The sequence below is a fragment of the Tachyglossus aculeatus genome, chromosome 11 (genome assembly GCF_015852505.1).
Source record: "Tachyglossus aculeatus isolate mTacAcu1 chromosome 11, mTacAcu1.pri, whole genome shotgun sequence".
NCBI lineage: Eukaryota > Metazoa > Chordata > Mammalia > Monotremata > Tachyglossidae > Tachyglossus > Tachyglossus aculeatus.
The window spans coordinates 22,665,764-22,678,889 of record NC_052076.1 but is presented as its reverse complement, the minus strand read 5'-3'; the positions used below and the strand labels follow the sequence as shown (position 1 = coordinate 22,678,889).

General features: G+C 45.1%; 1 protein-coding gene and 1 non-coding gene across 2 annotated transcripts in view; one reads left to right on the top strand and one right to left on the bottom strand.

Annotated features, from left to right (window-relative positions):
- TANC2 (tetratricopeptide repeat, ankyrin repeat and coiled-coil containing 2) overlaps nt 1-13,126 on the bottom strand; it is a 375,104-nt gene that overhangs the window by 342,641 nt on the left and 19,337 nt on the right.
- Nucleotides 4,405-4,542, top strand: LOC119935373. The gene has a single exon (XR_005453258.1). It is a non-coding gene; the product is annotated as a small nucleolar RNA SNORA7 (small nucleolar RNA).

Sequence of the window (13,126 nt, the reverse complement as noted above, 5' to 3'; positions counted from 1 at the left end):
CTGTCGGACAACCTGAACACCTTGTATCCTCCCTAGCACTTAGAACAGTTTTTTGCACACAGTAAGCGCTTAATAAATGCCATTATTATTAGTATTATTATTGATCCTCCCCCCCTAAACTTTAAGCTCTTTGTGGGCAGGGATCAGATCTACCAACCCTACTGTACTCTCCCCCAAGCACTTAGTACAGCGCTCTGCACACAGTAAGTGCTCAATAAGATCTACTGACCTTTCTGAATTACCCGAAGCTACCTTGGCAGTTACATCAAACCCAACTCCTTGCCATCTGCAAACCCCAATCCCTGAATGGGCTTCCAAATCCCCTCTAAACGCACTCCTCATTCAAAGACAATGAGTCTCAATATCACTCAATGTCGACGACTCACATCTCCAAGGCCTGAATCACGAACCTCCTGAGAGCCCTGGAATTAAGGTCAGGCCTCCATCTTTCCAATGGCCTATGGAAACCACGAACATAAAACAGCACGTGTTACACTGGAGAGAGATTTGTGAGCAGGATGGGAGCAGGTTTTCTGGGCTGAAGTAAACAGGGGTAATGTTTTGTTTTGTTGTCTGTCTCCCTCTTCTAGACTGTGAGCCCGTTGTTGGGTAGGGAACGTCTCTATATCCCAAGTGCTTAGTACAGTGCTCTGCACACAGTAAGCGCTCAATAAATACGAATGAATGAATAATCAATCCATCAATGGCATTTATTCATTCATTTAATCTTTCTATTGAGCGTTATTGGATGTCTACTATGTGCAGAGCACTGTGCTAAGAGCTTGGGAGAGTACAGTACAACAGGGTTAGCAGACCCATTCTGAGATGAGGACAGTTTATTAGAAGTTTCAATTTGCTGCTGCAACAGGCAATTATCGACTTCTAAAGAAGAGTGTCAGGGCCATGAAACCCTTGAGGAAGATAAATGTCCACCACAAAAACACAAAATAACAGCAGCACTTTGCACATCACTACCCCTGAAGCTGACTTCTGAGACCCACTACACCTCCCAGTCCAACAACACCTGAGTTCTCAGCAAATCACTGTTTGTGCTCGGCCCGCTGCGTTTCAACAAGACTCCACTAAGGATGAAAAAAAAGACAAACGTTCAGACCCCGGGCTCATCCTTGGTGTGTGGTCATGGCTGATGTTTGCAGCCGTTTTTGGTGTTTGACCTTCACCTCCTCTCATCATTTTTTTTTTAACAGTATTTGTCGAGAGCTTACTATGTGCCGGGTGCTGTATTAAGTGCTGGGGTAGATACAACCTAAACAGGTTGGACACAGTCCCTGTCAATCAATCAATCAATCAATCAATCAATCAATCGTATTTATTGAGCGCTTACTATGTGCAGAGCACTGTACTAAGCGCTTGGGAAGTACAAATTGGCAACACATAGAGACAGTCCCTACCCAACAGTGGGCTCACAGTCTAAAAGGGGGAGACAGAGAACAGAACCAAACATACCAACAAAATAAAATAAATAGGATAGAAATGTACAAGTAAAATAAATAAATAAATAAATAGAGTAATAAATATGTACAACCATATATACATATATACAGGTGCTGTGGGGAAGGGAAGGAGGTAAGATGGGGGGATGGAGAGGGGGACGAGGGGGAGAGGAAGGAAGGGGCTGTCCCACATGGGGCTCACAGTCTTAATCCCTATTCCGCAGATGGGGGAACTGGGGCAGAGGAGTGAAGTGACTTGTCCAAAGTCACCCACGGCAGACAAGTGGCAGGGCCGGGATTAGAACCCAGGTCCTTCTCACTCCGAGGTCTGGGCTCTTTCTACTAGACTGTTCTGCTTCTCCCTGCTTCACTCCTTCTGAAGCTTTGAATCAAAAGAGCCATTTATTCCCTGATAACAGGGAGTGGTTTTCAGCTGGGAAGTAGTATTATGGGAGGACCTTTTCTGAACTTTGTCCTTAAAATGTTTCCTCTGTCCCTGCTTCAGTTGCTCTACACACAGTAAGTGCTCAGTAAATATGACTGACTGCCCCCCCCACCCCATTACATGTCTGGATACAGCAGCTGTTTGGATATTCTGCAGCAACTCGTTCTCCTCATGTATCCCATCCTATACGTATATATGTTTATGTGTATATATGTTTGTACACATTTATTACTCTATTTATTTATTTTACTTGTACATATCTATTCTATTTTATTTTGTTAATATGTTTGGTTTTGTTCTCTGTCTCCCTATTCTAGACTGTGAGCCCACTGTTGGGTAGGGACTGTCTCTATATGATGCCAACTTGTACTTCCCAAGCACTTAGTACAGTGCTCTGCACACAGTAAGCACTCAATACGATTGATTGATTGATCCTGCAGTGCTGTGTTGAAGTCAGCGTAACTTCAATGCTAGGAGACTGACTTTGGTCCAGAAATTCAGCATCTGTGATCTGGCCCTGACACTTGATATGTTTTTTTATTGTATTTGCCAAGTGCCTGTTATTATATGTCCAGCACTGTTCTGAGCAGTGGAGTCGGTTACAGGTTAATCAGGTCGGACATAGTCCTGTCCTACCCAAGACTTGCAGTCTAAGTAGGAGGCAGAACAGGCACTGAATTCCCCATTTTGCAGCTGAGGAAAATGAGGCCCAAAGAAGTGAAGTGACTTGTCCAAGGTCACCCAGCCGGCCAGTGGCGGAGCCAGAATTAGAACCCAGATCCTCTGGATCCCAGGCCCATGCTCTGTCCACTAGCCACACTGCTCCCTTGAAAACAGCCCATAAATGAGAAGCAGCATGGCTTAATGGAAAGAGCATGGGCTTGGGGGTCAGAGGACGTGGGTTCTAATCCTGGCTCTGCCACTTGTCTGCTGTGTGACCTTGGGCAAGTCACTTAACTTCTCTGGGCCTCAGTTACCTCATCTGTAAAATGGAGATTAAAAGTGTGAGCTCCACTGGGACAACCTGATTATCCTGTATCTACCTCAGCGATTACAACAGTGCTTGGCACATAGTAAGTGCTTAACAAATACCATTATTATCATTATGATTATCATTATTGCTATTAAATGTCACCGGAGGGATTGTTCAAGGAGCAGGGTGTGGCAACTGAGTGGGGGCCGGGTCTCACAGCCCCACGGAAGGTGGGACAGCATTTCAGTCTCATAGGTCGGTAGTTTGGTCTGGAGCGTTCCGCTCCGCTCTGTTTGACCCTCTCCCCAAGGATGTACTGGCCTTCTTGGTTCAGTTTTCTACTTCCCTGACTATTGTTGCATCGTTAGTCAGTGCGCTGCCTAGGTGACAATTCTGTGACGGTGATTAGCTCGGTGCTGCGAATATGAGTTTCTGGCAATCCGTACGGCTGCCCTAACGCAGGCTGATTGAATCCCCAGAGTTCTTTCCGACACTGTCAGCCCCATGACGTCTGGCTGACTCGGTGAAGCGGTTAACCATCATTTGCATGTCTTCCTGGCTGTGTGCCTCTGAGGTAGTCATCCGCAAATGACAATTTTGGACTGACTGTCTCTAGGACTTGAGATGATGCTTGAAGTCTGTTGAAGTAGAAAAGTTCCCCTCCCGGAGGGGTGCACCTGAATCCGGGTCTCTCGTCGCATCTTGTGGCAAGGGCACAGAGGAAGTGAACACAATCGGGTTACCGCACATCCCTGCATTACTCCTTTGGCAACGGAGAATGGATTGGGCAGGGCGCCCTTGGTTCTGAGCCCACTAGCCACGCCACCATCCAACCTTCAAGAGCCACTCACGCCAGTCCAATTTGCTAAGAAATTTCCAGAGCCCAGATCTGAGGGTATCAAATGCTTTTTGTGTGGTCTATGAAAACTGTGAAGAACCTCGACTCATCTCTCTCATTCAACCCACACAATGTCACGAAATCCTGTCAGTTCTCTCTTCACAAAATCCCTCAAATCCACCCTTTCCTCTCCAGCCACACTGCTGCCACGTTGATCCAAGCACGCATCATTTACAGCTTGGCTACTGCATCATTCTTCTTGCTGACCTCCTTGCTTCTTGTGGCTCCCCTCTCCAACCCAGATCACTTTTCTGAAGAACCATTCAGCCCACGTTTCCCCACTCCTCGAGAACCTCCAGGGGTTACCCATCCATCTCTGTAACAAACGGAAACTCCTCACCATCGGCTTTTAAGGCACTCAGTAGGGTTTCTCCCTCTTATCTCCTAAGCCATGGGAAGCTGAATGGCCTAGTGGAAAAGCACAGGCTTGGGAGTCGGAGGAAATGGGTTCTAATCCCGGCTCCACCACTTGCCTGCTGTATGACCTTGGGGAGTCACTTAACTTCTCTGGGCCTCAGTTTCCTCATCTTGCAAATGGGGATTGAATACCTCTTCTCCCTTCTACTTAGATTGTGAGTCCCATATGGGACAGGGACGGTGTCCAACCTGCTTACCTTGTATCTCCTGTAGCCCTTCCCTCTCAGGATGGCACCTGGAGAGTTTCCAGTACTCTATCAGTCTCAGCTACGGGAGGGAGAGTCCAACAGAGGTATACGCATTCCATTCCTAGCTTGGGCAGTGGCTAGCAAGTGGAAGGCAATATGCTACAAGTCAAAACTCACCTGTGCTGGGCAGCAGAGGCACAGGAGAGAGTCGAGGGAGGAGACTCAAGTTTACTGCGTGGAAGAAGGCGATGGTAAACCACATCCATATTTTTTACCAAGAAAACTCTAAGGATCCACTACCAGAATGACTGCAGATGGAGGTGGGGCATTTGGGGAGATATATGTCCATGGAGTCCCTATGGGTCAAAGTCTACTCGACAGCATAAGACAATACTGCAGCCCTTAAAACAGTGCTTGAGACATAGTAAGCGCTTAATACCGTCATCATTATAATGATGATTACTTAATCTTCCTGATCTCTTACTACAACCCAATCCACACACTCCACTCCTCTCGCACCAACCTACTCTCTGTACCTCTGTCTCGTCTAACTACTGACCCCCTTGCTCATGTTCTCCCTCAGGCCTGGAACTCCCTCCCGCTTCATATCAGACAATCTACCGCGCTCCCCACCTTCAAAGCCCTCTCAAAATTACCTTTCCCCCAAGAGGTCTTCTCAGACTAAGCCCTTTATTTTCCCTATCCACCCTCTCTTTTACTTCAACTAGGCACTTGGGTCTGTGCCCCTAAAGCACTTTGATACTTGTACCCCATCTCCATAGCCCTTATGCACATATCCATCTACAATTTACTTTAATGTCTGTCTCCTCCTCTAGTCTGTAACGTTACTTTTGGGCAGGGGTTGGATCTTCCTACTCTCTTGTATTCTACTCTCTCAGGTGCTTAGAATGGTACTCTACACACAGTAAGCCCTTGATAAATACTACTAATTGATGACTGATTGAACTGATTGCTTTGCCAGCTTCCCCAATAATTGGGACAGGAGCCATACTAAAAGAACTCATCCTCTTTATCAGAATGGTGAGCTTCTTCTTCATTAGCAATAGATGAGGTCAGGACACTGAAATGCTCTGACCATTTCTTTCGGGTTCCCTACGTGTCTGTGAGGAGATTAGTGCTGCCTTCTTTCTACAGCAGTATCGTGGTGGTCTGAACAGAGTCATGGGATTGATGTGAATTAAAGATGCAGATTCAGTTTTGGTTTTGTGGTGACCTGTGTAGTCCTGGACTCTTCCACCTTGACATATCCTCTCCCATTGTGCATGTTCCCTAACTTGATTTGCAAGTTATGAGGGAGACTTCTGAAAGCAGCATGGCTTAGTGGATAGAGCATTGGCCTGGGATCAGAAGGTCATGGGTTCTTATCCTGGCTCTGTCACATGTCTGCTGTGTGACCTTGGGCAAGTCACTTCCCTTTTCTGGGCCTCAGTTACCTCATCTGTAAAATGGGGATTAAGACTGTGAGCCCTATGCAGGACAGGGACTCTGTCCAACCTAACTTGTATCTACCCCAGCGCTTAGAACAGTGCTTGGCACATAGTAGGCACTTAACAAGTACCATAACTGTTCTCTTTCAATTCTTGAGTATTCCAAAATGGTACTAGTGCAATCGATGTTTTTCAGAAAATAGTGATTTATCCTCCTCCTCCTCATTATTATTATTATTACAATAACAATGATAATTGTAGTAGTCATTAAGCTCTTAGTAAGCAATGTACTAAGCTCTGGGGCGGGTACAGGATAATCAGGTTGGACACAGTTCCTTTCCCACATGGGGGTCACAGTCTAAGGGGGAGAGAGAGAAGAGAGATTTTTAATCCAATTTTACAGGTAAGGGAACTGAGGCACAGAGAGGTTAAGTGACTTGCCCAAGGTCACACAGCAGATAAGCGACAGAGTTGGAATTAGAACCCAGGCCCATGTTTTTTTCAGTAGGCCACAGAGCATTTGTATCGAACAAATCTTGTTCATGTTATTTGGGTTTTAGATTGCTTTTAACAATTCTGATGTTCTTCCCCAGTACACCAGTCAGTCAATAGTGCCGAAACTTCAAAAGGACAACCAAACTTTAGAAACATTTTTTTTTGTTACCCGGAGATAGGATTTAGCTCGAAAACCCCAAAAACTTCAGGGCAGTTTTCTCTGAAACCTGTATAAGGATGAGCTTGGTCATGCATGGGAATTTCCATACTTGTCGTGGCATAGCTGGTGTAAAGAACAGGAAGGAATTCTTAGTGAGATACAAAAATTTGCCACGAGCTAGACAATTAACCCTGAAAATGACAGTAACTGCACAGTTTTTAAAAGCTATAAATCATAAAAATATCAATCTGAAGTTGCTGAGATTAGGGAAAGAGCATTTTGGGTCACTTTAAGAGTTTTATCTTAATTTACTAAGACACTTACAGGAGTGATTTGTACATTGAGGCCAACATCCCAAAATACAGTACACCCCTGAGTAGATCTCAATTGTACCTTTGCTGACAGAAAAGAAATGCATTTTGACATCTCAGTAAATTATTTCTCATTCCCACTGAATTTACTCAAACCAATTAATGCTGTTTTAAAGAACTTTGTTGGCAACATAAGTAGCATTTAACAGAACTAAAGGGTTTGCAAGATGTGAAGTACAATGGAAGGGGCCCATCTGAAAGGGCTTGCTCCACATCAACACATTTTTAAAGGGAGCATTCTAAACACAGTCTCTTTAATGTGAGCATCGCTTCTAAACTGAGCCAAGGAATCTCTTTAATGGAACCCTGGGTGACAGACAGAGCAAAATTCCCAGGAGTCACAACAACACGAGGAAGCTTTGTTGGGGTGAACTATCAAGGATATATTACTGTGGGAAAATCCAGGGAGCTTTATCCCATTTTTTTAATAGTATCTGTTGAGCACTTACTATGTGCCAGGCACTCTACTAAGTGCTGGGGTAGATACAAGCTAATCAGGTTGAACACGGTCCCTGTGCCTCATTGGGCTCAAAATCTTAATCTCCACTTTATAGATGAGGAAACTGAGGCACAGAGAAGTTAAGTGATTTGCCCAAGGTCACACAGCAGACAGGTGGCAGAGCAGGGACTAGATCTCAGGTCCTTCTAACTTCCAGGCCCAGGCTCTATCCACTAGGCCATGCGACAATGTGGCCTGCTGTTTTCTTTTCAGTGGCTGACCCTGCCCTCCCATTTCCTTGCTGCCTTCAGCCCCGCGGCTGCTCTCCGGTCTCCCCCTCTAGACTGTAAGCTCACTGTGGAAAAGGAACGGTATCAGGATACCACTGATAGACTGCACACAGAAAGAGCTCAAGAAATACCACTGACTGATTGGCGGTGGAGGTAGCAGTAATGCCTGCTGGAGGCAAGACCAGTGGTGCTGAGGCAGACAGACTCAAACCATCCTTCTGCCAGTCAGTGCTCTAAAAGGACTTCCATTCACAGGAGATTAATAGATCTCTCTAAACTATGAAGTACCTCATTTTCTTTACTGTAGAACTTGGTGTGCGTCCAGCTATTTAGATTTCTATCAGACAAGATGTCCACTACTAAGTCACTGAAATAAAATAGCAATACATCACTGCTGCCAACTGTGGTTACAAAGCTAGCAGTCCTAATAGCTAATAAAGTCAAGGCCTGAAACCTTTCCCTGAGCCTCCTTTATGTCCTTTCACAGACGGTTTTAAACACTGTCCCCGAAATGCACATATTAAAGCCTACAAACACAACACCTTTGTTATCCATCTCCAACAGGCCTTCTCCTTGTTCTTTTCTCGGACATTTACTAATTCCTTTTTATGCTGTAAAATTAAGGAGTTTTTTTTAATAGGGATACAAGACTATGCTCATTAGGGATTTTTTAAGGATTCGTACTAGTTTCATTTTTTAATAGACAAAAATGTATTTCTTCATCTTCTAAAGGAATGATAATGACTTCTCCCTTCCTTATCAAGGCGAATCCAGTTGATGATTTTCTTGTCTACCTCCTCAAAATTCTGAAACAGAAGACAAACGTCTCCTGGCCAGGAGAAAAACGATGTGTTCCACTTGGCACCTTCTGTTAGAAAATGGGTTTTCAGGGCTACTCAGGTATTCTGGGTTCCACCAGGCCCAGCCCACTGAACCGTTGGTCCCGGGAAATGATTTGACCCTGAGCAGACTCCTCTGTTGCTGGGTCCAGGAGAGGGGCAGGGGAAACTGTTCTGATGGGCCACTCCCTCAGGAAGATCCTGACCGAAGTTCAGGCGCAAGCCACCCCAATCTGACTCCAACAAGCTGTCAGGCCACAGTCATTGTGTGGCTAAAACCTTAGAAGCTGGCTGAACTACCCTATTTTCAGAGCACTGACATTTGCTTCATTCCCTGTTCTCCCTCTTATTTAGACTGGGAGTCCCATGCGGGACAAGGACTGGGTCCAACCTAATTAACTTAGAACAAGGTTAGACCCAGAGTGAGTGCTTAACAAGTACCGTAAAAAAAAAAAATTCCCAAAGTTACCCAGGGGACAGTGGAGGCGAGGGCTGAGGACCGGGAAAGTTTCCCAAAACACAGTTCCAGAGAGTGAGAATGATGAATTGGACTTCAGGTCCTGGTACCGTCATGAAAAAGAAAGATTAACAAAAGCTTCTTGTACGGCACCGACAGAGAAGCAGCATGGCCTAGTAGAAAGAGCGTGGGCCTGGGAACTAACGGATCTGGGTTCTAATTCCAGCTCCACCACTTCCCTGCTGGGTGAGCTTAGGAACGCCATGCCTCAGTTGCCTCATTTGCAAAATGGAGATGCAGTCATTTAATTTGTATCCTTGAGTCCCCTATAGGGAGGTGTTGAATGCTGCCAGCTTCCAACCCACACCAGGTGAAGAGTCAACCAGAGAGCTGATGCCCAGAAACTGTTAAGAACTAAATAACAAGCGCTTACTATGTGCCAAGCACTGTTCTAAGCTCTGGGGTAGATACAAGGTAATCAGTTGTCCCACGTGGGGCTCACAGTCTTAATCCCCATTTCACAGATGAGGTAACTGTGGCACAGAGAAGTTAAGTGACTTGCCCAAAGTCACACAGCTGATAAAGCAGCTTCACTTCCATCTCCAGGGGCTACTACTTATATACATTTTCATGAACACTGAACTGAACACACAACTCTATGGGGGCTCCAGGGAATTTGGTGGAAGAGATTTGAACGCATCCCCTTATGGTTTTCCTATGCTCATTTTGTTAATAATTAGCTCCCTTAGGCATGCATCTAACAGCAACAGAGAGGGACTACTGCCTGCCTTGATTTAATATAGGTCCTTCTTGTGAATTCTATCATAATTGTGGTGTTTGTTAAATGCTTACTAGGTGCCAAGCACAGTACTAAGCGTTTGAGTAGATATGTGATAATCAGAAAGGACACTATCTCTGTGGGGCTCACAGTCTGGGGGGAGGGAGAACGGGCAACAGCCCCATTTTACAGATAAGAAAACCAAGGTACAGAGAAGCTAAATGTCTTGCCCAAGGATACAGCAGCAGGCAAGTGGTCCAGTGGGATTAGAATCTAGGTCTCCTGACTCCCAGATCACTGCTTTTTCTTTTAGGCCACACTGCTGCTTAAGAATCCCTTGATGAATGGGAAGGGAGCTATTTCCATTTCCAGGCAAAAGAAATAGAGGCTGAGAGGGTTTAATGATTTGTCCAGGAGCATAACAGGCCAGAAGAACAACCAAAATCCAGATCCCCCAGCTACCAGCCCTGTGCTCTTCAAGACCTCTCGATATGGAATCTTCTCTCCTGTCAACATCTCTGCATGCCTGCAGCTCCTCCGCCAAACTCAGAGACTTATTTATCTACTCAGGATTCACTCTGGGCATAGTTCTGCGTATAGGAACAGAAATCATGTTAAGAAGTGTGGCCTAGCCTGGAAGTTAGAGGACTATGTTCTAATCCCAGCTCAGCCAGTTGCTTCTTATGTGACCTTGGCCAAATCACTTCACTGCTCTATGCCTCCGTTTCCTCAATTGTAAAATACGGATTCAAAAATTGTTCTCCCTCCTACTTAGGACAGGGACTGTGTCCAACCTGATTAACTTGCATCTACTCAAGCATTTAAAACAATGCTTGACACAGAGTACGCACTTAATACGATAGATAATAATGAATAAATGCTAACACGCTTAATCGAGTAGCTGAACTTATCAAACCAAAGATTGCCATCTGGCCAGAACTGTTTGCTCTTATCCCTGCTCTGACGCAATATTCATGGTCTTTTAAAAATGACACAGCCATTTTCGTAGTGTTTATTTCCTGTGGCAGTATTCTGCCAACAAACGTAAACTAGTGTTTTTATTCATCTGGAAATAATTAAAATGTGGGAAGATTTGGCACCACTGACCTTCTTAGATGAGCAGCAAGGTTTTCCACAACTTCAGCCATTGTCTGCTTATTATCACTTCCTACCTTCAGTTGTATTTCTGCCCTAGGCTCTTAAACCATGTATTATTTCTTTAAAATCTTCATTTCAGGAGAGTCGTTTTAAAGAGCTGCAGCTACTTCTTCTACAAAACATCACTTTGTTTTCTTCCCCATGCATCATGAATTCATTTCAAAAGACACAATTTCACAAAACTGCTCGTTTGTTGGAAAAAGTCTTCCTTATACACTGTGTCCCCACCTACATTTCATCTTCTTCACAACTGCTCCACTACTAGGCGTTTCAGAGTAGTTTTGATTCTAAATTCCCTATGTTCCTGCCCACCGTGACACCATATATAGGTAAATAATTTGAGGAGATAAACCCCTCGACAACAGATGCTCTTTTTTCCAAGATACTGCACATGGAATAACAATATATTCCAATGCACTTTTGCAGCCTTCAGATGCATAAAAGGAAAAACCAGCTTTAAAAATGAAATATTTCACTAGAAGCAACTTTTGCAAAGGAGTTCTGAGTCTTCTGCATACCTGAGTCATGCAGTTCTATGAGTCAGACAAAAGCTGAAAAAATGAACAGTAGATGAATGCCATAGTATTTTTTCACAAAGCTAAGGCTGAAAATATTTGAAGTAAAAAGGAGTAGCTATGTATATTTCATATTCAGTTTTCAGACAACATGGTTAGCTTGCCAGTTACCCTCATGGTTCCTAATTCAGTCATTCTGTTGTGAGCTGTGTCCTTAAAAAACTTACTGTTACAATGATCTCCCTAAAATCTCCCCTGCTCCTCTCCAGTGATTCCCTCCTCTTGCCCGTTCTTCAACTCTGCCATCTTTCCCAGAAGTATCTCAAGAGATCTCCCACCTCTTCTCAAATTCCACCCCCGCAACCTGCACCTCCAACCCCATCCCTTTGCCCCTTATTGAAAATGCTTGCCCCCTCCCTCCTTGCCTCCCTGACCACATATGCAACTGTTCACTCTCCAATGGCCTCTTCCCTACTGCTTTCAAACATGCTCATGTCTCCTCTCTCAAAAAAAAACCAATCAATCAATCATATTTATTGAGCGCTTACTGTGTGCAGAGCACTGTACTAAGCGCTTGGGAAGTACAAGTTGGCAAACCTCCCTTGACCCAGGGCTCCTTCCAGTTACCACCCCATCTCCTTCCTACCATTCCTCTCCAAACCCCTAGAGTCAGTTGACTACACCTGTTGCCTCCACCTCCACTCCTCCAATTCTCTCCTCACGCATTCATTCATTCAATTGTATTTGTTGAGAGCTTACTGTGTGCAAAGCACCGTACTAAGAGCTTGGGAAGTACAAGTTGGCCACATATAGAGATGGTCCATACCTAACAACGGGCTCACAGCCTAGAAGGGGGAGACAGACAACAAAACAAAACATGTAGACAGGTGTCAAAATCGTCAGAACAAATGGAATTAAAGCTATATGCACATCACTAACAAAATGAATAGAACAGTAAATATGTACAAGTAAAATAAATGATAAATCTGTACAAATATATACAAGTGCTGTGGGGAGGGGAAGGAGGTAGGGCGGGGGGGATGGGGAGGAGGAGAGGAAAAAGGGGGCTCAGTCTGGGAAGGCCTCCTGGAGGAGGTGAGCTCTCAATAAGGCTTTGAAGGGAGGAAGAGAGCTAGCTTGGCAGATGTGTGGAAGGAGGGCAATCCAGGCCAGGGGGAGGACGTGGGCCGGGGGACGATGACGGGACAGGCGAGAATGAGGTACAGTGAGGAGATTAGCGGCAGAGGAGCGGAGGGTGTGGGCTGGGCTGTAGAAGGAGAGAAGGGACGGGGGGTAGGAGGGGGTGAGGTGATGGAGAGCCCTGAAGCCGAGAGTGAGGAGTTTTTGCTTGACCTCGACCCCCTCCAATCTGGCTTCTTTCCACCCTTTTCACTCCTCAGAAACTGTCCTCTCAAAGGAGATCATTGATCTCCTTCTTGCCATATCCAACGGCCTCTATTCCACCCTAATCCTCCTTGACCTCTCAGCTGCCTTCGACACTGCTGACCACCTCCTTCCCCTGGATACAGAGTTGGTAGACAAGTTCCCTGCCCACAACAAGTTTGCAGTCCAGAGGGGGAGAAAGACATTAATAAATTATTAATAAATTAATGTCTGTCTCCCCCTGTAGACTATAAGCTCAATGTGGGCAGGGAACACGATGCTGAGGATGGGTACAAATACCAACAGGCTGTGAAGATGAGCACTGGGGTGTCCAGGAGTGGTGACTAAAGTGATCATCTGATGTGTTCCTTAACTACCTTTGGAGAACTATTCTATTCTTTCAAATCTGAATCTTTGA